General features: G+C 37.5%; 1 long non-coding RNA gene across 1 annotated transcript in view; it reads right to left on the reverse strand.

The window, feature by feature from the left end:
- The window catches only part of LOC114580757, a 20,397-nt gene extending 9,585 nt beyond the window's left edge, over positions 1-10,812 (reverse strand). The window contains exons 1-2 of the long non-coding RNA XR_003702313.1: positions 10,598-10,812; positions 9,828-9,965 (exon numbers count right to left, since the gene is read on the reverse strand). This is a non-coding gene — a long non-coding RNA (uncharacterized LOC114580757). The remainder of the gene's footprint in view (positions 1-9,827; positions 9,966-10,597) is intronic.
- Between the last annotated feature and the right edge of the window lie 2,577 nt (positions 10,813-13,389).

Genomic DNA, 13,389 nt, shown 5'->3' on the forward strand with positions numbered 1-13,389 from the left:
GCAATCCTAAGCCAATCGGAAGAGCAAAAAGCAGGAAAACAACAGAATTTCTGCTGTGGACAGCAGAAAACTGCACTCAAACTGAGAAAACAGTGGGAAAAGCTGGAATAAAACCAAGCCAATACTTGTATTCCACTAGAAGAAGAAGCAAAACAGCAAAGATACAATAGTTCTTCAATTCGAGAGGAAGAACAACTCTCCACAAGTCTCTAGCAAACCCTAGAGCCCAAGCACACAATGAGATCTCCAACTTTTCATTCAAATTCAAGATGAGGACCTAATTCCCCCCTTTCCCCCTCTTTAACTCTCATCCCCATACAAAATCCCTAAACAGCCCTTCTATTCAAATTCCCCCCCTTTCCATTCAAATTTTCCCTCCAACCCTTGAATTAACTCCATGTGGGGCCCGTCTAGAGTAAGTAAGGACCGGAGGGGCCCGCCTAACAGACTAACCTAGTGGATAACATTGCTACCTTTGAATTGATGACTTCCCTCCTAAAAATTGAAGATGCTCTCAAGTGTCGCCTATTCTTCACAACATTGAAGGAGGCGATACTAAGATGAGTTACTCGCCCGCCAAGGGGAGTTATCGCCTCTTTCTCAAAGTTTAGGAGGATAAATGAAATACATTTTACCCATGCTTAGAAGCCCAAAAAGAATCGCAAGCTCTACTGAAGATGCGAAAGAACTAAGGGAGTCACTATGAAACTTTATAGTGAGGCTCCAAAGAGAAATGCTTGAAGTTAAGGACGTAGAGCTTGTAGTCGTCCAAGCTTCCTTAACCAATGATTGAGAGAGGGTCCTTACCACTATTCACTCCTACTACAACAGCCGAGAATACTTACTAAGCTGTTGGAACTGGCCAACAATCAAATAAATACCAAAGAATACAACAATATATTTGAGCCTCCACAGCCACTCGCCCATACGAGAGATCAACAGCGAGGTCGAGATAGAGATTTTAAGGGAGGGATAGACCCAATTGATCACGAGACCATCATCACCTAAAGCACCATAGAGTACCCCTATAACCTAGGCCATTTAGGATTGCAGGATTACCTAAGCCAAGAGTGTAGGAGCCTCCTCACGCCGCACCCCTATCGTGGAGAAGCTGTGCACTATCCTCAAACTTATCTCACTTACACTTCAATGATAGAATATATGGACGAGCTAGTTAAGGTCATTCATAACAAAGAATTCTTTAAGTACCTGATACCTATAAGTGGTAGAGGGACACCTCAAGATACTGTACTTTCAATAAGAACCATGGACATGATATAGAGGATCATCATCATCTTCAAGGATTGGTAAAAGAATTCATCAAAGCAAGGAAACTTAAGAGTTCATGTGCTCATCGATCCAGGTCGGCACCCACAGAAAGCCTCCATGGAAAGCAACAAAAATGAACCTATCACAACTTACTCGTTCAGGGGCGATCATTGCCATCATGGGTGGTGAGCGAGTCAACTCATCATTGATTGTGAAGAAGAAGAGGTTTGGAGAAGTGAACTTGGCATCTACCTCAAAAGCTTCCTAGGTAGATGTTCCCCATTCACCTTCTCAAAGAAGCATATAAGCCAGCAGAAGGAAACCCCCATAATGACACTATTGTAATCATAACCCTGGTCGCCAACTGTCAAATAGGAAGCATTTGGATAGACACAGGGAGTTCTGTCAATATTATCTTTAAATTTATTTTTAAGAAAATGAACCTCCTTACTTCCCAACTGACATCCACAGCAGGTCCTCTATATAGCTGCTTAACAGAATAATTTCTCGTAAGGAGGGAGTACTCGCTGAGCCTATCCCTTGAGGTGAAGGCGACCACCAATGCACCATCATGGTTGATTTTATTATAGAGGATGCCTCGACTAACTATAATACCATTTTTTGGAAGGCTTTTGCTAAATACCATCGGAGTTTGTGGTGTCAACTTAGCACATCATCATAAAATTCCCAACTTTAAAAAGGGACATCATAGTAAGGGGCAACCTTACTCAGTTGCACACTTACTATTTGAGGATAGTAGAAAAAGTGGTGACTTCCATGGAAGAAGTTTTGTAGTCAAACATGGAGCAAGGTCCAGGCTTAAAAATTATGGAGATAGTAGAAATACCTATAATTAAATGAAAGTTAGATTGAACCCTCAGAATAAGCGCCTTGTTTAGTGAAGAGCATAGAAGCGAGTTCATCCAACCTCTCGGGGACGTCTTGGATGTCTGTTCTTGGGTAGCAGCAGAGATGTCAGGCATTAGTGAAGAGGTTTCCTACCATAAACTAAGTATAAGGAGGGATGTTAAGCCAATAAAAAAAAATAAAAAAGACAATAGCCATACTTTTCAAGTAAATAAAGGAGGAGGTACGGAACCTAGTGGTGGACTATTTCATTAGAGAGGTCCAATACAAGGACTAAATCTCCAATGCGGTTATGGTGCAGAATATAACAGGCAAGCAGACGATGCAGGTGGACTTCAATAAATTGAATTTGGCAAGCCCGAGGGACTACCCATTGCCCTAATTTATCTTCTAGTCGACTCGATAGTAGGGTACTCGGTTGTGTTTCCTTGATGCCTTTCTAGGATATCATCAAATAAAGATGCACACAGGTAATTGTGAATAAATTGTATTCATTACTACAGAAGGCCTATATTGTTATAAGATCATATCCTTTAATTTAAAAATGCAGGGGCAACATGCCATAGAATGATGCATAGAGACTTCCAAGATCAAAAGAGGAGCAATATAGAGGTACAAGTGGACAATAGTTTATGAAAGGCAAGTTGCCAAGCCAAAACATAGAAGACTTGAAGGAGACATTTGTCACCCTCAAGAGGTAATAATATAAGACTCAATCCTTTAAAATGTATCTTTGGTACAGGATCAAGCAAGTTCCTAGGTTTTCTTCTCACCCAGAGGGAATAAAGGTGATCCTAGACAAGATAAAGGTGATCATGGAGATGTCTTCATCAAGAATAACAAAGGAATTGCAGCGACTCATTGGGCAAGTCGCTAGGCTCAACCACTTTATCTCCAAACTAGGTTAGAGATGCTTACCATTCTTCGAAGTGCTCAGAAATGTAAAAAAAAAAAAAAAATCTTTTGGATTGAGGAGTGCGATATCACCTTCCACTAATTGTAGCTTCTTCTTTCCTCGCCACCTCTACTCCAAAGCCCAAGGACAAATGAAAGTTTATCACCGTAGCTGGGGATGGACAAGAATGTCATCAATTTAATACAAGTAGAGAAGGGAAGAAACAATAGCCAGTATATTATGCAAGCAAAACATTGAGAAAGTGGAGCAAATGTACTCTATCATGGAAAAACTTATATAGGCACTAGTGACCTTAGTAAAGTGAATGCGGCCATACTTACAAGCACACTCAATTCAACTCAAATGGCAAGGACACCACTCAAAGTAATACTCACCAAGCCCAATCATTCTAGAAGGCTACTTAAATGATCATTAGAGCTAAGGGAGTTTCAAATCACCTACATGACAAGGACAACCAACAAGGCCCAGGCACTCGCTGATGAACAAGAAATGACGATTCAGTGGTAGTATTGGACCATTTTATGTCAATGATGCCTCAAACGAGCAAGGAGTCACCACAAGTATGGATCTAAGGAACCTAACAAGAAATACCATCACACAAGACGCCAGCATAGAATTCAAAATAACAAATAGCCAAGAAGAGTATGAAGCCCTACTTGCTAATTTGCGTCTTGCCGTAGGGCTTGGGGTGACTCAATTAGCATTACACTCTGACTCATAATTAATGGTAAATTAAATAAATAGTGAGTACAAAGTGAGGGATGAAAGGCCACTGAAGCATCTTTTCAGAGTGAAGGTGAAAATCAACAAATTAAAATATTACAGAATAACTCAAATACCTAGAGAGCAGAACCAACTCGATGAACTCCTAAAACCTTGATGGGCAAACATCAAGCAATGTCACCACCATATTCCCTATCAAGTTATGTTGGTGAGTAGTCCCTAATTTATATAGCCAACTTCGTTAAAAACAAAAAAAAGTATGGAAGGAGAAAAGAGAGAGGCCAACCAATATGACTGCCAAATAAAATTCGTAATGCTAAACAAAAATAAGAATAACTAATTAATCAGAGGTACATATCAACAACCAGGTGGCCAAGTCCTCATATCAATCCGCCAAGCCCTATAGACCAACTCTCCATTTATGATAAGATCCACAACGAGTAGCAAATGAGTCTAGAAAACCACATGGTCTGGCATAAGGCTTGGTCCACTAAAGGCGATGCTGAGTTCAAACCAAAATAGTGAATTGCTCTATAGGCCGACTCCACCCCACCCCGCCAAACTTATTATTCACCCATGGATTGGGTAATAAAAACATAAGAAAAATTTTAGGGAAATCCTTACGAGAACACATAAAGGTGAGTTCCCCAATACACTCCATTATTCATAAAAGAAAAGTAGTGTTTAACACTTGAAGAAAACGCTATAAAATATATTACAAACAATACATAATGATAAAGATGAAAATTTTATATTTCATCGAAGTATTCATCGAAGTAAACATACATATACATTCCCCCCCCCACCCCCCTCGGGCGGTTGAAAACAAAAGGAAAACAAAAAAAATTACAATAATGGGTGAGTGCGACTCAATCACCTGCTGCACTCATGCTATCACTCTCTCGCTCTCAAAGGACTCCTCAAAGAACTACGGATCGTGGAATCTCACACCGAGCTTGCCTATTGAAACGAACTTTCATAGGTATTACTCGATCTCATCCATGTATCTCCGACCCAAGATATCCTTGTGCTCTTGGGACTTGAAGAAGGCGGTGTACTGCTCCTCAGTTGTCTTAAAGTTGGCACCTTGGCTAGTTTAGCTTCAGTGATCTCCTTCACTTTGAACACTGCTTCCTTCTGCAACCCTTCCTCCAACAAGTTCTCTTTGAAAGATGTTCCTCACTTCATGAGCATGATCTAAAGCTCCTCAACCTTACCCATCTAGTTTGGTGAAATGCTCATCTTCAATGCAATGCAGAATTGCATCATAACCCCTCATGAGGGCCGTCATGATTTTCCCCATGAGTTCATCAATGACAAACCCTAGCTACTCCTCAAGAAGCGTCGTCAAGTATTCTTCAAGTGCTCGTGAGTAAACAACGCAATCTTGAATGTAGCACCTCCACAAAACATGGAGCTCATCACTCTCACTCGCTGAGTAGTTGGCAACTCGCTCCCCTGCCGCCACTCACTCCACCACTGCTACCTCTTATCACGACACTTCGGCTGATGGCATAGGACGACGAGCTTACTCAGCCCTCTTCTTGAGCGTCTCCTTATCAATTGTGATGCCCTTAAAAAGCAGGCACCTTAGATGCTTTGGCTGCTGAAGGAACGACCGCCTCCTTGTCCTCAAGAGGTGCATGTGGATTTTTGGCCACTGCCACCAGTGTTTTTGGCAACAACCACCTTAGTGTAAATTGGAGTCGGGTTTAGAAGAATCCTAAATAGTTATCCTCTCACTTCAGCATCTTTATTTGCCAAAGGGGCACTCGCCTTTCCTCTAGCACCTCAACCTTTCCTAGGTGAAAGGTTGCCTTCTTTGAGTGCTTAATACCTACTCGAGCTAAGTTGCCAAGCTTCATCTTTAAGGCTCTCACAAGTCTAATTTATATGGCACTCATAGGTCTGAATTTTATAGCACTCCACATATCTAACAATGTTCCATAGGGAAATCAAAGGGTAAAAGGTCTCCAATCGTGGAGCTGCTATTTATAGGGGCAAAGAAGAAAGAGGTATCACATCAATTAATTCTACTGTCAAAGCTAAAGTAAACACGACAGTAATTATACAATTACTTTTTCATTACTATCTGATAGCCATATTAATTCTAACAATGTTCCTTAGGGAAATCAAAGAGTAAAAGGCTTCAAACCGCTGAGCCACTATTTATAGGGGTAAAGGAGAAAGAAGTATCACATCAATAAATTTTACTATCAGGCTATATAATAAACAAGTCAGTATTTTCACATTTACTTGTTCATCACTTTCTAGCAACCATATTAAAAACTCATCATTTGCATCACTCGCCTACCAAAGGGACATTAAGTCGTGTATTTTTATTCATTCTTTATTTGATGTAGCCTTCCATGTAGCTTTTAGATCCTTATAAATAAAAAGTAAAGAAGATCATTTTGAATTTTTTGCAGTTTTTTGACATCTTTGGCACTCATTGGCACTTGTATTACAGATATTTGAGCTAGTGGATTGCATTCTTACTCATGCTCTCCCCTTTCTCACAAGTTTTTAGGTCATACTGACAGAGCTAATCTATTAGTAAGATTAGGTATCATTCACAACCAAATTTGAATTCAACATTAATGTTATAATAAGTAAAATGAAAATCTCAAGCAAGACTTATTTTGGCTTTCTAGTCTTCTTGCATTGAATAATCAATAATTTGATGTCAATATATAAAATTATGTTGTGAATTCACTTTTTTGGTACATTTTTATTCATTTATTTCAATTTCCTAATAAGTTAAACTATTCCTCTACATGCATCGAGTCACCCATCTCACAAATAATGACAAAGTTCACATCATTGTATTAACTTTAAGAAAAAAAATCTCAGGTAAGCATGCCTTTGTTATAGCTCTTTGTTCGAAACTAAAGGGATGCAGCTAGGGGCAGAGCCAAAATTTTTTGTTGGAGGCATGAATTGATTATTTAAAAAAATACTTTTAGGGTCTACTTAGAATGGTTGCAGCTTTTCATAAAGATTGTTATACAGCTATTGTGGAGAAACAACTTTTTTAAACCTAGCACAAAAATTTTTTAAAAGGCAGTAGTGGTCAAATAGAAATTGTGATTGTAGTCTGAAAAGTAAAGCAGTAAAAAAGTTGTCTAAAACAAAGCCTTAATCTTTTTTGGATGGTTTCTTTTAAGTTTCAACTCAATAGTTCATATTAAAAAAATATTTTAATCTTTTAAGAATATCAATATTTTCTTTTAAAAAAATTAAGTTAATATTCTATATTCTTGGTTGTATTACACATAAATGACTATCTTATTTCACTTAAAATATTTAAGTGTTCTTTATATAAAAATAAATTATAACATACATAGAGGTGTGGAAATGGTTAGGAGATGAAGGAATTTTTTGGCTCACAAAACTTTTTAATACGGTTTTGAAGACTAAAAAGATGTCAGATGAGTAGAGAATTAGTGTGTTAATTCCTATTTTTAAGAATAAAGATGATGCATATGATTGTGCGAATTATAGAGGAATTAAGATAATGTGCCATACTTTAAAACTATGGGAGCGAGTTATAGAGCGTAGGTTTCAGCGTGATACAAATGTTTTTCAAAATCAATTTGGATTCATGCCGGGTAGGTCTACACTGGAAGCCATACATTTAGTGAGAGGTTTGATGGAGAAATTTAGAGAGAATAAGGATGATCTACATATGATATTTATTGATTTAGAGAAAACAAATAATAAAGTTCCTAGAGAAGTGCTATGGAGAGTTCTTGAAAAGAAAGGAGTTAATAATGCTTATATTCAAATCATTAAAGATATGTATGTATGAGCTATTACTTGTGTTCAAACACAAGTTAGTTTGACTAAGTATTTTGCTATTTCGGTTGGATTGCATCAAGATCAGCCTTAAGCCCATATCTTTTTACTTTAGTCATGGATGTTCTCACTAGACATTTGCAAGAGGATGTACCTTGGTGTATGCTTTTTGCTGATGATATTCTTCTTGTTGATAAGACTAGAGAGGGAGCCGAAGGTAAACTTTAATTATGGAAGTCAACCTTAGTCTAAAGGTTTTTGCTCGAGTAGATCTAAAACTAAATATATGGAATATAATTTTAGTAGTAATAGACCTAGTGAGGGGATTGTGACTTTGGATGATCAAGTCATTAATAAGAGTACACATTTTAGATATCTTGGATCTATTATTCAAAGTGATGGTGAAATAGATGGGTATATTATAAGCATAATTCAAGTTGGATGGTTGAAGTGGATGAATGCATCGGGCTTGTTGTGTGATAGAAAAGTCCCCCTCAAACTTAAGGGAAAATTCTATAAGATGGTGGTTAGACCTGCAATGCTTTATGGTGTCGAATGTTGGCCATTAAAAGAGATGCATAATACTAAGTTAAGTGTTGCAGAGATGAGGATGATCAGGTGGATGAGTGGCTTTATCCTTAAAGATAGAATACGAAATGAGCATATATGTGAAATGGTTGGAGTAGCGCTAGTGGAAGATAAGATTAGAGAGAGTCGTCTTAGATGGTTTGGTCACATAAAATGGTAGTCTTCTGATGACCCGGATAAGAAAGTAGATGTATTAGATTTGACTTAGGTTAAGAAAGGTAGGGGTAGACCTAAAAAGACTTGGTTAAAAATATTAGAAATGATCTTTCTTTATTAGATTTAAATGAGAATTTAACTTTTAACATGACACAATGGAGAAAAAGGATTATGTAGCCAACCCCACATAATGGGACAAAGCATTGATATTTTTGTTGTTGTTGTTGTTGTTGTTGTTGTTGTTGTTGTTGTTGTGTGTGTGTGTGTGTGTGTATATATGATTATAGCTTAAATAAAACAACAATGAACAACATGCATGATTTGGCTTTTTGAGGCCAGAAGGATAAAGTGTTAATGTAGCCTTTATTATCTATAGTGAGCTTTTATTGGCCAATGGAGGCTTGTGCCTCCAAGCCCCCACTATAGATCCGCAAGTGGATGTAGCAATTGCATTGGTTCAACTAGAATAATGCCTACCCTATGACAATGAGATTGGTGCGTGCAAGGAGAAGGGCAATCATCACCTATTTGGGAAAAGGTAGTTCAACATCTACTATGAGTAACGTAGACTAGTTCCTATGCCAAGACTTTTAAAGGTGTTTACTAGCAATAAGAATTGTTAAATCTCAATCAATGGTACCATGAGAAAGTTCTCACGAGTGCCAAAAGGAGGGCTACACACTCATCACTGTATTGTGAGTTTTTAAATGTGTACTTGTCCTTTAATTCCCTAGAACATGGTCTACCGAAAAGTGTAGTTAGCCTATCACCAAAGTGCTCGCCATCAATGATTCATCCATCGATCAAGTCATCTAGGTTCAAAATTGATCCAAACAAAGTAGGAGTTGGAACTTCTGAACCCAATTCCCAATTTGCTTTAACAAATTGGCTCAAACACTATATAATGTAGAGATTATGCTAAAAAATTCTTATTCTTTGTAAACTTAGAATGATCACATATTATGCAGAATCTAATAATAGACTCCAGTGATTGAATCCTTAGGGGGGATTTCTTCCTAACTTTAGAAAGACTAAACTGCTTTCATCTCACACAATAGATTAGAGTGTTCAAGGCCTCTCCAAAGTGTGAACGCCCATGAAGCAAGCTTAGCTTTAATTTTCTTGGCTACATGCATGCATGGTTAAATATGGAGCCACAATCATGCCTCCAACAATCCTTCAAGCACATGAGGCATGTCGGAGCATGAAATAGTAATACAACTATACTTTATTATTTCAGAGTGAAAGTATCAATAATCACAATAAAACAAGAGCTAAGGCAAATCATTTGGCTTTAATTTTTGGATCTTCGTTTAGAACAAATATTAAAAACATGGCACCTTATATAAGTAAATAGCAAGCAATTAAAACTTAAGAGCAATTTCAATGAAATTATCTAATGAATGAGAAGAACATGAACAGAACAAACAGGGATAGAATAGAGCTGAATAGAGAGGGAAGACAAAGGAATGCATTATGAAAGTGAATAGATAAGAACAGAATTTCATACCGAGGCCTCCCTTCCTTTTGATGAGTCGGATCGAGCTGTTTTCTTTCCAAAAAGTAAAGTCTTAATCCATTTCCCAGGAGATTTCCCCATTTTCAAAACAGCAACTCCTAAATATGAATTTTGTTCGGATTCTTGAACCTAAAACAATCCAGATCGACAGCATAAGAACCAAATGGTGAACATCAAACTGTAGCAAACTTTTTCTTTCCTTTTGTTCGTGCTAAATAAATAGCCACTACTAGCTTTTTTTCCTTCTGATTACATTTTAGCTGTATGTGCGAAAGAAATGTAAAATGAAGCAAAAAATTTATCATTCTCAAGCAAAAGTGAGCGTAAATTTTTTTAAGCACAAATCAGCAATTATAAACTTAAAATACCAAATGCTGAATAGCTAAAAAACAATTATGAGGTTCTTCAAAAATTTGTGCGAACACCAAAACTATCATTTTTTCGGGTTTTGTTTTTCATAGAACAGGGAATAAAAGCTTGATCATCACAAACAGTAATAAAATTTCCATGAGGAACTTTGAAAATTCAAAAACGTAATGTCATTGCAAGTCAAGAATCTTTGTTAAACATAACGAGCTTCATTATCAACTAAAATGGGCTTCACTAAAGTAGGATCCACACATGCAAGCTCAAATACGCCGCCAAAACCTCAATGTATCCAAAGAAATCCAGCTATATCACCGTTTGAAGCAAAATAACCTACCGTAAATGTTAGAATTGAAACGAAAATAAGGGAAGTAGGCTCCCAGATCTGAGCTTACCAGTGAGATCCGTTACTGATTAGATCCTTGAGATCACCCCGTCCAACATTTAGATGAAAAAACAACTAGAAACGCTCAGCTAAGAAAGAGGAAACAGACATTTGGTTCCGAGATCTACAGTAAAAAACAGTCGATGCGGCTGGAAGCTAAGGGTTACTGGAGTAACAGAGACAGTGTGTAAGACTCCAGAGAGAGACAGAGAGAGAGAGAGAGAGAGCGGGGGTACCAGTAGAAAAAGCAAAAAAAAAAATAATAAAAGCAGTGTAGGGCCCATTCTTAACCGAAACTAATTATAGTCACAAATTGTACTGCAAACCTGTTTTTCCCGATCAGATTATTCGGTCCGGTAACCTGATGCAGTTCTACATTCCGTGAGTTCTAAACAGGAGCCACGTAGCTTGGCCATTTCCGCGGACCCGGCCCGGCAAATATTGGGTTTATGGCACGTGCGAATTTTGAATTTGACGGCCCGACCAGCGGGCCCGAAAAACTCCCGGCGGACCCAAAAATTATGGTTATTTTTCAAATAAAGAGCAGCGGCTTTCACTTCAGTCATCATTTTCATAGACGAAGCTTTGTTTCTGGCAACTGTTCATCTTCTTCAAGTTCCAAGCAAGTTCCAAGTTCCAAGCATTTGCGTTTGAATAACTTCAGAGAAATAATGCCCAAGGTGAGTTCGTTTTTTTCTAAAACAAATAAATTTTCTCTTTTTATATGTTTAGGGTTAGGGTTTACGTAGAAAGTGCTTCTGTAGCTGATGAACTTTCAATCTTTTTTGAAAAAACAATCTGAGATTCGTGGTCGGTATTACTCGGTACAGATTGGTATTGCCAATGCCGATCGGTTCCACTCGGTACTGCTCGGTTTTGACAGTTAATATCACTCGGTACTGACGGTTAATACTTGGTATAAGCTTAGATAAAAACATAAAAATATTTTTGTTTGTTATAAAATATATTATTGATTCAGTACCGAGTGAAATCATTTCAAAATGTTTGATGTGAATCGGTATAAGTTCACTTATATTGCTCGGAACTACTCGGTATTTAGAATGTTGATCGGTACAGTTCGGTACTGCTCGATACTGCTTGGTATTCAGTACAATTACTCAGTATAAGCTCACTTATATCGTCCAAATCATGTTCTATATTCGGTACTGATTGTCTTATTACCTCTTTTATGCTCGGTATCGATTGTCTTTTATATGTATTATTTAATACTCGGCATTGATTGTCTTTAATACTCGGTATCCGATTTAGTATTTATTTTTTAATTAGTTGATGTGCAGGGATATACTTCAAAGATTCATTTCAGATGCTGAACTTCGACTTTTAGAGAAGTTTGTAATCAACTTGTTAAGAAATTTGGAGATCAATTTGTTGAAAGACTGCGACAGCTGCAAATTAGTCAGTTCCTGAATGTTCCTTCGATCCCTCGGAATGTTCCACTTATATATATGCTACTATCGAAGTGGGATTTAAAGAGTGAAAGATTTATTATTAATGGACATATGATAGGTTTCACATCTGATGAGGTTGCTTTAATCGTAGGCATGCCTAATAGATGTATTATATTTGACGTTGGCAATACTAGATCCAATGGCAAAACATCTAATGACATTCGTCATGACATTGAGAAGATGGATAATTTAACTCCAATGGATGATGTAGTGAAAGAATTCTTCCTTTACTTATTATCCAATATTTTTTATCCAATGACAAACTTCCGTATACCAACATCAATCCTAGAAGTTGCTGAAAATGTTGATAGATTCAATACATACAACTGGCCAGAATCCATTAGGGGTTTCCTAGTTAATGAATTTAATACAGTTGCAAGTAAACAATCACGAGGATACGCACTAGGATATGTCAATGATTTTGTCATGATTGTAATAGTGAGTATATACATTTATTTTTTTTGTTCAACCAGAGTAATGGTAAATGTTAATTTTGAAATTCTATTAGAAATTTGAATTGTCTTATTTTTTGCAGATATGGTCTCTTGAACATACAACCATTCACGCCGTAAAGGATGAACTATCCTGCCCACGTTTTACTCGGTGAGATGGTAATTTTATGTACAGTGAGAAAGACATGAACAACATTTTTGCAGACCTTCAGGATGATGAGGTAGCAGGACTACGGGTTTTCATTTAAAAATATGATAAAATTTTATATTTCATTTGACAATATATCATTTTATTTCAGATTCTCATCTATTTATAAGGAATAACAAATGATGAAAAAACTTTATTTCATAGTCCTTCAAGTTATCTGGCTGGAGAAAATCTTAAAATTGTACCATTTAACCCGAAATTCACAAAGATTTCTTCTAAGTCGCCCACTCCAACTCCAACCAGTCCAATAACGATGCCAAGTTCACAAACTCCAGCCAGTCCAATAACGGTGCCAAGTCCAGTTATGGTGCCAAGCCCAACTGGACCTGATCCATCTCCACCTAATCCACCTAATCCAATAAGGATTCCTAGTCCGATTAGGGTGCCAAGCCTAGCTAGACTTGATCCATCTCCAGCTACTCCATCGAGTCCAAAAAAGATCCCAAGCCCATCCAAAACTCCATCAAGTTGGGCTCCTGATCCATCCCGCGTTGGACCTGATCCATCCAGCACAGCTACTGAACCAAGTCCTATAACCGAAGAAACTAACTTGAAGATCCTAAATCAAGCCATATACAAACTTTTCATCAAGAATAACGTATTGAAGAAGAAACTGATCTCGGTCGAAACATTAAATAGGTTACTTTAAAGACGTGTTGGAGGTTTGGAAGAA

The sequence above is a fragment of the Dendrobium catenatum genome, unplaced genomic scaffold, assembly GCF_001605985.2.
Source record: "Dendrobium catenatum unplaced genomic scaffold, ASM160598v2 fragScaff_scaffold_1232, whole genome shotgun sequence".
In the NCBI taxonomy this organism is placed as follows: Eukaryota; Viridiplantae; Streptophyta; class Magnoliopsida; order Asparagales; family Orchidaceae; genus Dendrobium; species Dendrobium catenatum.